This window comes from Cervus canadensis, chromosome 10, assembly GCF_019320065.1.
Source record: "Cervus canadensis isolate Bull #8, Minnesota chromosome 10, ASM1932006v1, whole genome shotgun sequence".
NCBI lineage: Eukaryota > Metazoa > Chordata > Mammalia > Artiodactyla > Cervidae > Cervus > Cervus canadensis.
The window spans coordinates 69,259,670-69,270,230 of NC_057395.1; positions in this window are offsets into that span (position 1 = coordinate 69,259,670).

Genomic DNA, 10,561 nt, shown 5'->3' on the forward strand with positions numbered 1-10,561 from the left:
GAGAATGGCTGGCTGCCTGTGGATCTGAACTCTTGATACAGGGCTCAGCCCTTCCAAGGTGGGAGATTTCCACCTCCCCCATCCCCCCACCCCAAAAGAAAACCCACCCTGTGTGACATGGGTGAGCAGTGGAGGTTTTTCTGGAGATAAGACCTAGGATGTGGTTTCATTCCCAGGTGGTGCGGTGGTAAAGAATCTGCCTACCAATGAGACACAAGAGATGTGGGTTTGATCCCTGGGTCTGGAAGATCCCTTGGAGTAGGAAATGGCCACCCACTCCAGTATTCTTGCCTGGGAAATTCCATGAACGGAGGAGCGTGGCGGGCTACAGTCCATGGCATCGCAGAGAGTCAGACACGGCTGAGCAACTGAGCACACACATGCAGCAAACCATCTCAGAAACACATTTTTTTTTTTTTTTTTTTTTAGCATACTTGGATTCTCTTCCCACTCATCTTCTGCCAGGAGTCTCCCTCAGCCTTTCTCCTTCCCTTTCCTTTTATTTATTTTTGGTTATTTGGAATCATTTCCACGTTTTGCCTGTCCCCTGGTATCTTACTCACTTCGACCCCCAGAGTGCCCATCAGAACTGCTTTTCAACACAGGAGACCCCTGCTTATGAACAAGATCTCTCATACCAGCTGCTGAGAAACATTTCTTCCTATTTTGCACAAAATGGGGTTACCAGACCTTGGGGGTCATTGCCTTCCGCCTCACAGACCGGCTTTATCGTCAGTCGGTGTTTTCAACTCTATTCAATTCTGGATTCTCTTCCAACTCACAGAAGCTCATGCTTCAGAATTTGCTCCATCCAGTGCCGCAGCCCTTCTGACTTAGAGATGCCCATGGTGTGGTGTCGGGCTCTCTGGGGCTGGGGGCCCCCCTCCCCCACTAACTACAGTTGTCTTTATAACAGGTGGTCCATGCCTTAGGCTACAGTTACCCATTGAGAATACCCAGTGATGGCCGTCTCCACTTAAGACCAGCCCATCCCAGTCTGTAGCTTCAGGAAGGTTACCAAAACGCCCACCCTTTCACTGGATCCATGTGAGGGGCCATGACCTCAGAGTACTTGGGGGTCAGGCCATTTGTGGCCCAGCTTTTACCCATTTGTGGTGGAAAGGGCTTATCTGGCTGGATCACAGAGCACCTGCTTCTGAATTACCTGGTGAATGTGAAAAAAAATTGCCTGGGCTTTCCCAAGACCTACCAAATGAGAACCTTAGGGGTTAGGGATGAAAAAGGTCAGTTTTAAACAAAAGTCCTAGCTAATGCTTCTGCACGCCAAGGTTTGAGAATCACTTCTCTAGACCTCATGAGCCACTGTGGGCATGGCGTGTGAGTGGGAAATCAGCTGCTGTGTTAAGCCACTGAAATTTCAGGATAAATTTGTTATCACAGCCTGTGTGCTCAGTCGCTTCAGTTGTGTCCAACTCTGTGCGACCCCATAGACTGTAGCCTACCAGGCTCCCCTGTCTGTAGGATTCTCCAGGCGAGAATACTGGAGCGGGTTGCCATTTCCTTCTCCAGGGGATCTTCCCGACCCAGGGACTGAACCCGCATCTCTTACGTTTCCTTCAGTGTCAGGTGGGTTCTTTACCACTAGCACCACCTGGGAAGCCCCACTATCACAGCCTAGCCTTACCCTTACCAATATCCAGGCTAAATTCATCATCTTTCAGTGATGTTGGACAACTGATTTATCGTTAAGGCATGTAATGAGATTTTCTTCAAGCTCCAGTAACAGTGGCTGGTGACCCAGTACCTGAGGGCAGTGGGCAGGGCTGGGACACCAGGGTGTCAAATGTCAGGAGTGCTCACTCTTGAGTCTGTCCCAGAGCAGGGTCAGACCTGGGGAGGTAGCGCCTCCTTAAATTTCACACCCTGGGATCTTCTCTTGCCTCACCCTGGTCCTGGCTCTGGCAAGGACCTTGGAAGAGCCCAAGCTTTTGATCTAAGCACGGGTGTCAGGAGCTTCTGCTTCTTTCAAGGAACAAATAAAAATGATCTATACCTTCCCCCTCCTTCATGCAACAAAGACTTGCTGACACCCGAGTGTCAGGGCTAGACACTAGCTGTGATTAACCTGAAAGTGAAAGCCACTCACTCGTGTCCACCTCTTTGAGACCCCATGGGCTATACAATCCATGGAATTCTCCAGGTCACAATACTGGAGTTGGTAGCCTTTCCTTTCTCCAGGGATGTTCCCAACCCAGGGGTCAAACCGAGGTCTCCCGCATTGATTCTTTACCAGCAGATTCTTTACCAGCTGAGCCACAAGGGAAGCCCAAGAATACTGGAGTAGGTAGCCTACCCCTTCTCCAAGGGATCACATGGTCACAGTCAAACGAGGAGGCAGATGAATAAGGAAATCATGGGGCTGTTGGTTCTAAAAGGAGGGGATGAGCCAAGAGCTTGGGAGTCGGGACGAGGAGAGGCCAGCTCAGCTCCCCTGGCAGACGACAGTGGGAGAGCCTCACAGAGCGGTGCCTCATGCTTGGAGGAGGGTGGGGTGAGTGTAACTGATGACGCTCGTTCAGATACCCCAGTTGGCTGATGATTTTGTAACAGGGCTCTTAAGATCACTGAAGCCCAGACTTGGTCTGGCTTTCTAGAGAGGGTGATTCCAGAACACTCACCCACAGAGGAGGGCACGTGCCAAGTGCTGGGCCAGGTGCCTGGTCATAGGAAGTGCTCAGGAAATGTCACTTCTGTTGACTGGAGTTGAGCTGTGGGAATGGTCAGAGGGAAAGAGGAGGTGAGGGGCTCTATAATGAAGAAATTGATGAGAATTATTAAAAATCTTAGTAATATTAAATGAATATCTAGAATTTGCCAGGCATGGGCCCGAGCACTTTACCTGTACAGAGATCACCAAAAACCCCATGAGGGGGATACTTGTATTAATGTCCCATGCCAGCTATGATAAAGCACCAGAAACATAATGGCTTAAAACTGCACAGACTTACTGTTCTGCAATTCTGGAGCTCAGGAGTCTGATTCTCACTAGGCTAAAATCAAGGTGTTGGCAGGCCTGTTTCTTTTTGGAAGCTCTAGGGGAGACTCATTTCCTTGCCATTGCTAGTTTCTGGAGGGCACCTGCATTTCTTGGCTCGTGGCCCCTTCCATCTTCAAAGCCAGCAATATCAGTTGAGTTCTTCTCAGCTTCCAACACTTTGGTTCTCTCCTGCCTCCCTCTTCCACCGTTAGAGATGCGTGTGTTTACATCGGGCCCACTAGGATCAGGCAGGCTAATCTGTTTATCCTGAGATCAGCAAGCTTAATTCTATCTGCCGTCTTGATTATCCTTTGTTAGGTGACTTGACATGCAGATCCTTGAGGATTAGGACATGGACGTCTTTGGGGAGCCTTATTGTGCTTACATGAGAAAGTACTGTTAATGAAAGAAGTGTTATTAAAGGAAAAACAAGCGCTAATACCATGATTAAAAGGTTGAGCACCGAGCTGACTTATTTGTCAAGGAAAGACATGCAGTGGAGGAAATTCATCAGGTGGCTTCTGGAAGGGAAAATGTCAGGGGATTTTATGTGTTAGGGAAAGGAAGTTTGTTATTATGTTAATTAGGAATTGCCATTTGCACCCAGGATTGGACAGATGCATCTGTTGGCTTGTACACGGTCAGTTAATATCAGTCTTGCTGTGTATTGAGACAAAGCCTTCAGTTAGGTCTTTTGATCTGGGATCTCTCCAAGTCCATAGATGGTTTATTAGCTTCAGCTGATGATAGCAGCCTGGTGAGACACAGCACTCACTGCCACTGCCCCAAGTGGAAGGGCTTTCTTTTATCTCTTTTTGCTCCCAATTTACAGATGAGGAAGCTGAGACCTAGATAGGTATGTAACTAGTGAACAGTGAGCCAGGATCCAAACCTGCAGAGTCAGATGCCAAGTCTCCCTTATAAACCACCTCGCTTCAGGACCCAAACTCCAGGCTTGCCTGACACACGTCTCCTGAGTCCACCCAAGCCAAGGCAAGAGGCTGCCAATGGAGAATTCAGCAGTGGCACTTGCTGGAGGTCGAGAGGCCTGATGGGAAATTCCATGCCTGTCCTTGCCAGGAGTTTTGGGAAAAGCATTTCCTGAGAGAATGGGGACATTTGTAGATGAAACTCACCATCAGGCAGTGCTTCTTGCAGCAGAAAACATGATCAGCTTCTGACATTAACCCCGGGGCAGGAAGGAGCAGCTCATTAAGCTCTGGCGGGGATACTGACAGCCGCAGACGGGAGACCATGTTTATAAACGACTTACAGTGGGGACCAGTGACACCTCATTACAGGCGCCCATCAAGGGCCTCTGCTTCCCTCTTCATCTTCCGCCATCAATCTTCCAGTGCAGAGCCTATAATTAGGACCTGTATTGACTCTTGATCAATTTGTTTTGTTAGGCTAGGGAGGAACACAGCTGGTTACGTGTACACGCTGAAAAGGTTGTCATATGAGAGGGTGTGTGTTTGCGGGGGAGGGTGTACCCAGGGTGCCTGGCTCGCCTGCAGTCACGGAAACATGCCTAAGGGACTCATTTCCTCTGGGGCCACCGTGGCAGCCAGGGATGGCAGTTCATATCCCTGAAATGAGCTGGGGTATCTGATACCATCACTCATGTATCACGTGGAATCACTGGCTCTCATTTACCGAGTGCCTCCTGTGAGCTAGGCCCTGCACTGTACCACGTGAGTTAATTCTTATATCAGCCCTACCCGGCTTCTCCAGGGGAAGGATGGAAGCTTAGTGTGAAAAAATAACTGGCCAAGATCAGGAAAGCCCTGTTTGTGAGGTTGCCTTACATTGTTTTGTTTCATCACTAAGTTGTGTCCAACTCTTTTGCAATTCCATTTACTGTACCCGCCTGGCTCCTCTGTCCATGACATTTCCCAGGCAAGAATACTGGAGTGGGTTGCCATTTCCTTCTCCAGAGGATCTCCCCAACCAGGGATCAAATTCACGTCTCTGGCATGGGCAGGTGGATTCTCTATTACTGAGCCAGCGGGGAAGCCCTACATTAAATATGTAATGTCTTTTAATGTATACACTGTTGATATTGGGAACTCTCAGTTCAGTGTTGACCTAAACGGGAAGGAAATCCAAAAGAGTGGGGATATATGTATACGTATAGCTGATCCACTTTGCTGTGCAGTAGAAACTAACACGGGATTGTAAAGCAATTACACTCCAATTAAAAAAAATCAACAACATAGTGGACCAGGAATGGGAAAAGATCTTCGGTTCAGCCCAGAGGGGGACACTGCCATGTCTGAAGAAAATGTATTGACTTGATGGGGTGGAGTAAAGGTCAGGGGCTAGAATCAGCCCCAGTCTAGCAAACAGGGAGCCTTGGAGGCTGTTTGAGAATGTGTGATCTCCTTTGGGGGATTGCTGTTTGCTGTCAGAGAGTTTGCTGCTGAGATAAGCACCTCCTTGGGAGACAGACCATCAGACTCTCTCCATCCAACTTGTCACTTTACCCTGGTCGCATAGCCAGCTCCACTTGCATTGAGTCCAAATCACATGACAACTGTCTGGTGATGAATTGGCTTCCCCTACAGATTCCCTATGGATAGATGATGGCTGATTTAGCCATTGCACTTCTCATGGTGAATTTAAGTGTTGGCATTTGGGTATATGCATCAACTTATTGTAAGCTTGGTGAATGAGAGTCTAGCCTTAAGGGATGGCCACAACATTTAGTTATGGATAAGGACAAGATCCTGAGCATTGAGGCTACCGTAAAATAACTACTCTTAATCAAATATCCTAGGAAATTTGTCTGTTGTCATTCCTGAGTGACACTGGGTCCTAGAGGCTCATCTTAAAATCCATGGCCATTACCTTTTAGTATCAAGGGAAGCAGGGCTTGATATCACCTTCCTAGTCCTTTTTAAAATGATTTGTTTTATTGAAGTATAGCTGATTTACAATGCTGTAGTTTGTGCAAAGTAATGCAGTTATTGTTGTGGTTATTCAGTTGCTCAGTCATGTCCGACTCTTTGCGACACCATGGACTGCAGCACACCAGGTTTCCCTGTCCTTCACCGTCTCCCAGAGTTTACTCAAACTCATGTCCATTGAGTCAGTGATGCCATCCAACCATCTCGTCCTCTGTCGTCCCTTTCTCCTCCTGCCTTCAATCTTTCCCAGCGGGGTCTTTTATAATGAGTCAGCTCCCTGTCCATCTCTCCTCCACCTCACCTTCCTAGTCTTGATCTCTTGGTATAGACTTTAGGCAGCGAAGGCTCTGCCCTGGAGAAGATGGGATGGAAAGGGAGGTGGGAATGAGGGCTTCAAGATCTTCCAACTCTGCGTGGGAGAGGAAGACAGCAGGAGTTGGGCTCTCCGATCCGCTCTCTGGGTTTTATAGGTTGAGGCTCAGAGTTCTGACTCATTCCTTGATCCTCTCTCTAAGGAGCATCTTAGAGGCTGGGCAGGGCCAGAGGGCCTAGGCCCTGAGGGAGGTAAGAAAATGATGTTCAGCTCAGTTTAGTTGCTCCATCGTGTCTGACTCTTTGACCCCATGGACTGCAGCATGCCATGCTTCCCTGTCCATCACCAACTCCCAGAGCTTGCTCAAACTCATGTCCATTGAGACGGTGATGCCATCCAACCACCTCATCCTCTGTCGTCCCCTTCTCCTGTCGCCTTCAATCTTTCCTAGCATCAGGGTCTTTTTCAATGAGTCAGTTCTTTGCATCAGGTGGCCAAAGTATTGGAGTTTCAGCTTTAGCATCAGTCCTACCAATGAACACCCAGGACTGATCTCCTTTAGGATGGACTGGTTGTATCTCCTTGCAGTCCAAATGACTCTCAAGAGTCTTCTCCAACACCACAGATCAAAAACATTGATTCTTCAGTGCTCAGCTTTCTTTATAGTTCAATTCTCACATTCATACATGCCTACTGGAAAAACCATAGCTTTGACTAGATGGACCTTTGTTGGCCAAGTAATGTCTCTGCTTTTTAATATGCTGTCTAGGTTGGTCATAGTTTTTCTTCCAAGGAGAAAGTGTCTTTTAATTTCATGAAAAAAAGGATGGACCCCTGACTAATACAGTTCATAATAAAAAATCAGACATGTTTTTCTTATGGGAAAAGTCGGTTCTTCCTAAATCTTGAGGAGGAACCAGATACAGGCTGAGAATCTCCCTGCAAATATTCTGATGGCCCTCATGTTAAAGTGGGGTCTGTCCCGTTTCCTTGAACCTGGATTTGCTTTGTGACTGGATGACCAGCAGAGTAGGGTGGAAGTGATGCTTCGTTACTTCCGAGGGCAGGTCACAAGGGGAGATGGAGCTTTCTCCTGGTTCTGTTGCAATAGTCACATTTTGTTCCCTCAACCGTGACATAAGAATACTGAAGCTGCCATATTGTGAGGAAACTCAGGACACCTGGACGTGAAGGAATACAGACAAGCCACCCTTGCTCTGCCCTGCCTGCTTCCCGATCCACAGAGTACATGAGCATAATAAAATAGTTATTTTAAGGCCCCTAAGTTTTAGGGTAGCTTTTAATGCAGCAAAATATAACTGAAATGGTTGCTGATCTTCATGGCTTGGAATTAGACCCTTAAATTGTTTGAGCCAAACAGAGCCGGACAGTGTCCACCTCACAGGTATGAGGGTGATGTTGAAGCTTCCAGCAGGCAGGAGGTTCTCAGCAAATCATTGTTTCCCACCGTTCCAGAAGGCCCTTCCCGTGTCTCTTGGCCTGCTCTTTGGAGAATAGGGACCTTTACTGCCAAGTCAATAGGAAAGTTTTACATGGGCTCCACTGCCTGTTTCTAATTAAAATCATAAAACCCCTCTGTTAGCACCTTAATAACTTCTGCCAGGCTGAAGGCAAGCTTCATAAATAGAATTCTTAAAGGAAATCTGAAGCTACTTCTATAAAATAAAGAATCATCCCCCAGGGCCTAAGTGCAGTTAACTGGAAAAAAAAAAAAAATTTCCCCTGTTCCTAGGAAAGTAGCTCTCAAAGTATATTGGAATTTTAGCTTGCCAAAAATGCAGATTTCTGGGCCTCAACGTGAAGTAAATGTTTTTGTGTTGCCCAGAAATCCTGATTTTTAAACAAGCACTTCCCTTCCATTCAATTTTTTAAAAATAGCTTTATTGAGATATAATTTATATATCATACAATTCACCCATTTAAAATATACAATTCAATGATTTTTAGTATATCCGTAGAGTTGGGCAATCATCAGCATAATCAACTTTGGAACATTTTCATCACTTCAAAAAGAAATCCTATACACATTAGCAGTTATCTCCCCATTCCTCTCTACTCTCCTTGCCCTAAGCAACCACTAATTTACTTTTATCTCTATAGATTTGTCTATTCTGGACATCTCATATAAATGGAATCATATAATAGGCAGTCTTTTGAATGCCTTCCTTCACTGAGCATAATGTTTTCAAGGTTTAGCCATCTCATAGTATTATCAGTACTTCATTACTTTTTATTGAATAATATCTCTTTTTATGACTATACCACAATTTATTCATTCATCAGTTGATAGACATTTGGATTGTTTCTACTTCTTAGTTATTATGAATAATGTTTCTCTGAACATTCGTGTACAAATTCTTATGTGGATATATGTTTACATTTCTCTCTTCATTTTTCTTGAGTATATATTTTCCCAGATTGGAATTTCTGAGTTATGTTTGTAACTCTGTGACCAATTCTTGAGTAACTATCAGACTGTTTTAGAGTGGCTGCACCACTTCACAATTGTCCCCACCAGGTACAAAAGTTCTAGTTTCTCCACATCATTGCCAGTACTTATTATTATATGCCTTTTTTGAAGATAGCCATCCTGGTGGGTGTGAAGTGGTAGCTCATTGTGCTTTTGTTTTGCGTTTCCTTGATGGCTAATGAGGGCATTTTTCACCTGCTTATTGGCCATTTTCCTATCTTTTTAAGAGAAACATCTATTTAGATCCTTTGATCTCCCCCTTTTAAACTGTGGTAAGAACACTTTATATGCGATCTACTCTCAACAAAATTTTGAATATACAATATTGTCATCTATGTGTACATGGTTGTACAGATCTACAGAAGGTATTCCTCTTGCCTGACTGAAGCTTTCTGTTCATTGAATAGGAACTCTTTCTTTCTCCCTTACCCCAGCTGCTGGCAACCACCATTCTACTCTGCTTCTGTTGGTCTATTTTAGATTCTTCACATAAATAGAATCTTACAATATTTGTCTTCTGTAACTAACTTACTTCACTGAGTATAGTGTCCTCCAGGTTCTTGCATGCTGTTGAATATAGGAGGCTTTCCTTTTTTAAAAAGCTGAGTAACGTTCCTTTGGATCTACATACCACATTTTCTTCATTCATTCATTCATCAGTGGACATTTAGGTTGCTTCCACATCTTTGCTGTTGCTAATAATGCTGCATTATAGATGAGAATGCAAATAAGGCACAAGTTAATGGGATGATATCCCATGTTCATGGATCAGTAGACTTAATATTGTTAAAATGTCCATACTATTCAAGGAATCTACTGATTCAATGCAGATCCTAGTAAAATCCCATTGGAATTTTTTTCAGACATAGAAAAAATGCTCCTAAAATTCATATAGAACCATAAAGGACCCTGAGTAGCCAAATCATTCTTGAAAAAGAAGTACAAAGCAGGAGGGCTCACACTTTCTGATATTAAATTACATTATAAGACAATAGTAATGAAGACAATGTGGTACAGATATAAAAACAGACATATGGGCAGCAGAAAAGAATCGAGATCCCAGACATACACCCATGCATATATGGTCAGCTGTATATATGGACCTTTGATAAGAGTGCCAGGAATTCACAATGGAGAAAGGACAGTCTCTTCAACAAATGATGTTGGGAAAACTGGATATCCACATGCAAAAGAATGAAGTTGGATACTTATACACAAAAATCAATTCAAGGTGGATTAAAGACAAATATGAGGCTTAAAGCCATAAAACTCATAGAAGAAAACATAGGGAAAAATCTTCATGATATTGGTCTTGGCAGTGATTTCTTGAATCTGAAACCAGAACTACGGGTGACAAGAGCAAAGCTAGGTAAATGTGATTGCATAAAATTAAAGAGTTGCACAATAATGAAAATAATAGACTGAAAGGCAAAAGTATTTCCAGACTGTATAAGATAAGGCATTAATATACAAAGTATATAAGGAGCTCCTACAACTCAATAGCAAAAACCCAAATAATTAAATTTAAACCTGGACAAAGAACTTGAATGGACATGTAAAGAAGACATACCAATGGCCCACAGGGACGTGAAAAGATGCTCAACATAACTAATCATCAGGGAAATGCAAGTCAGAATCACAGACATCATCTCACACCTATTAGGTTGGCTATTGTTTAAAAAGAAAAAGTAAAGATAACACGTTGTACACAGGAATGTAATCAGTGCAGCCATTATGCAAAGCATATGGAGATTCCTCAAAAAAAATTAAAAATAGAACTGCCATATAATCCAGCAACCCCACTCCTGGATATATATCCAAAAGAATTAAAAGCAGAATCTCACAGAGAG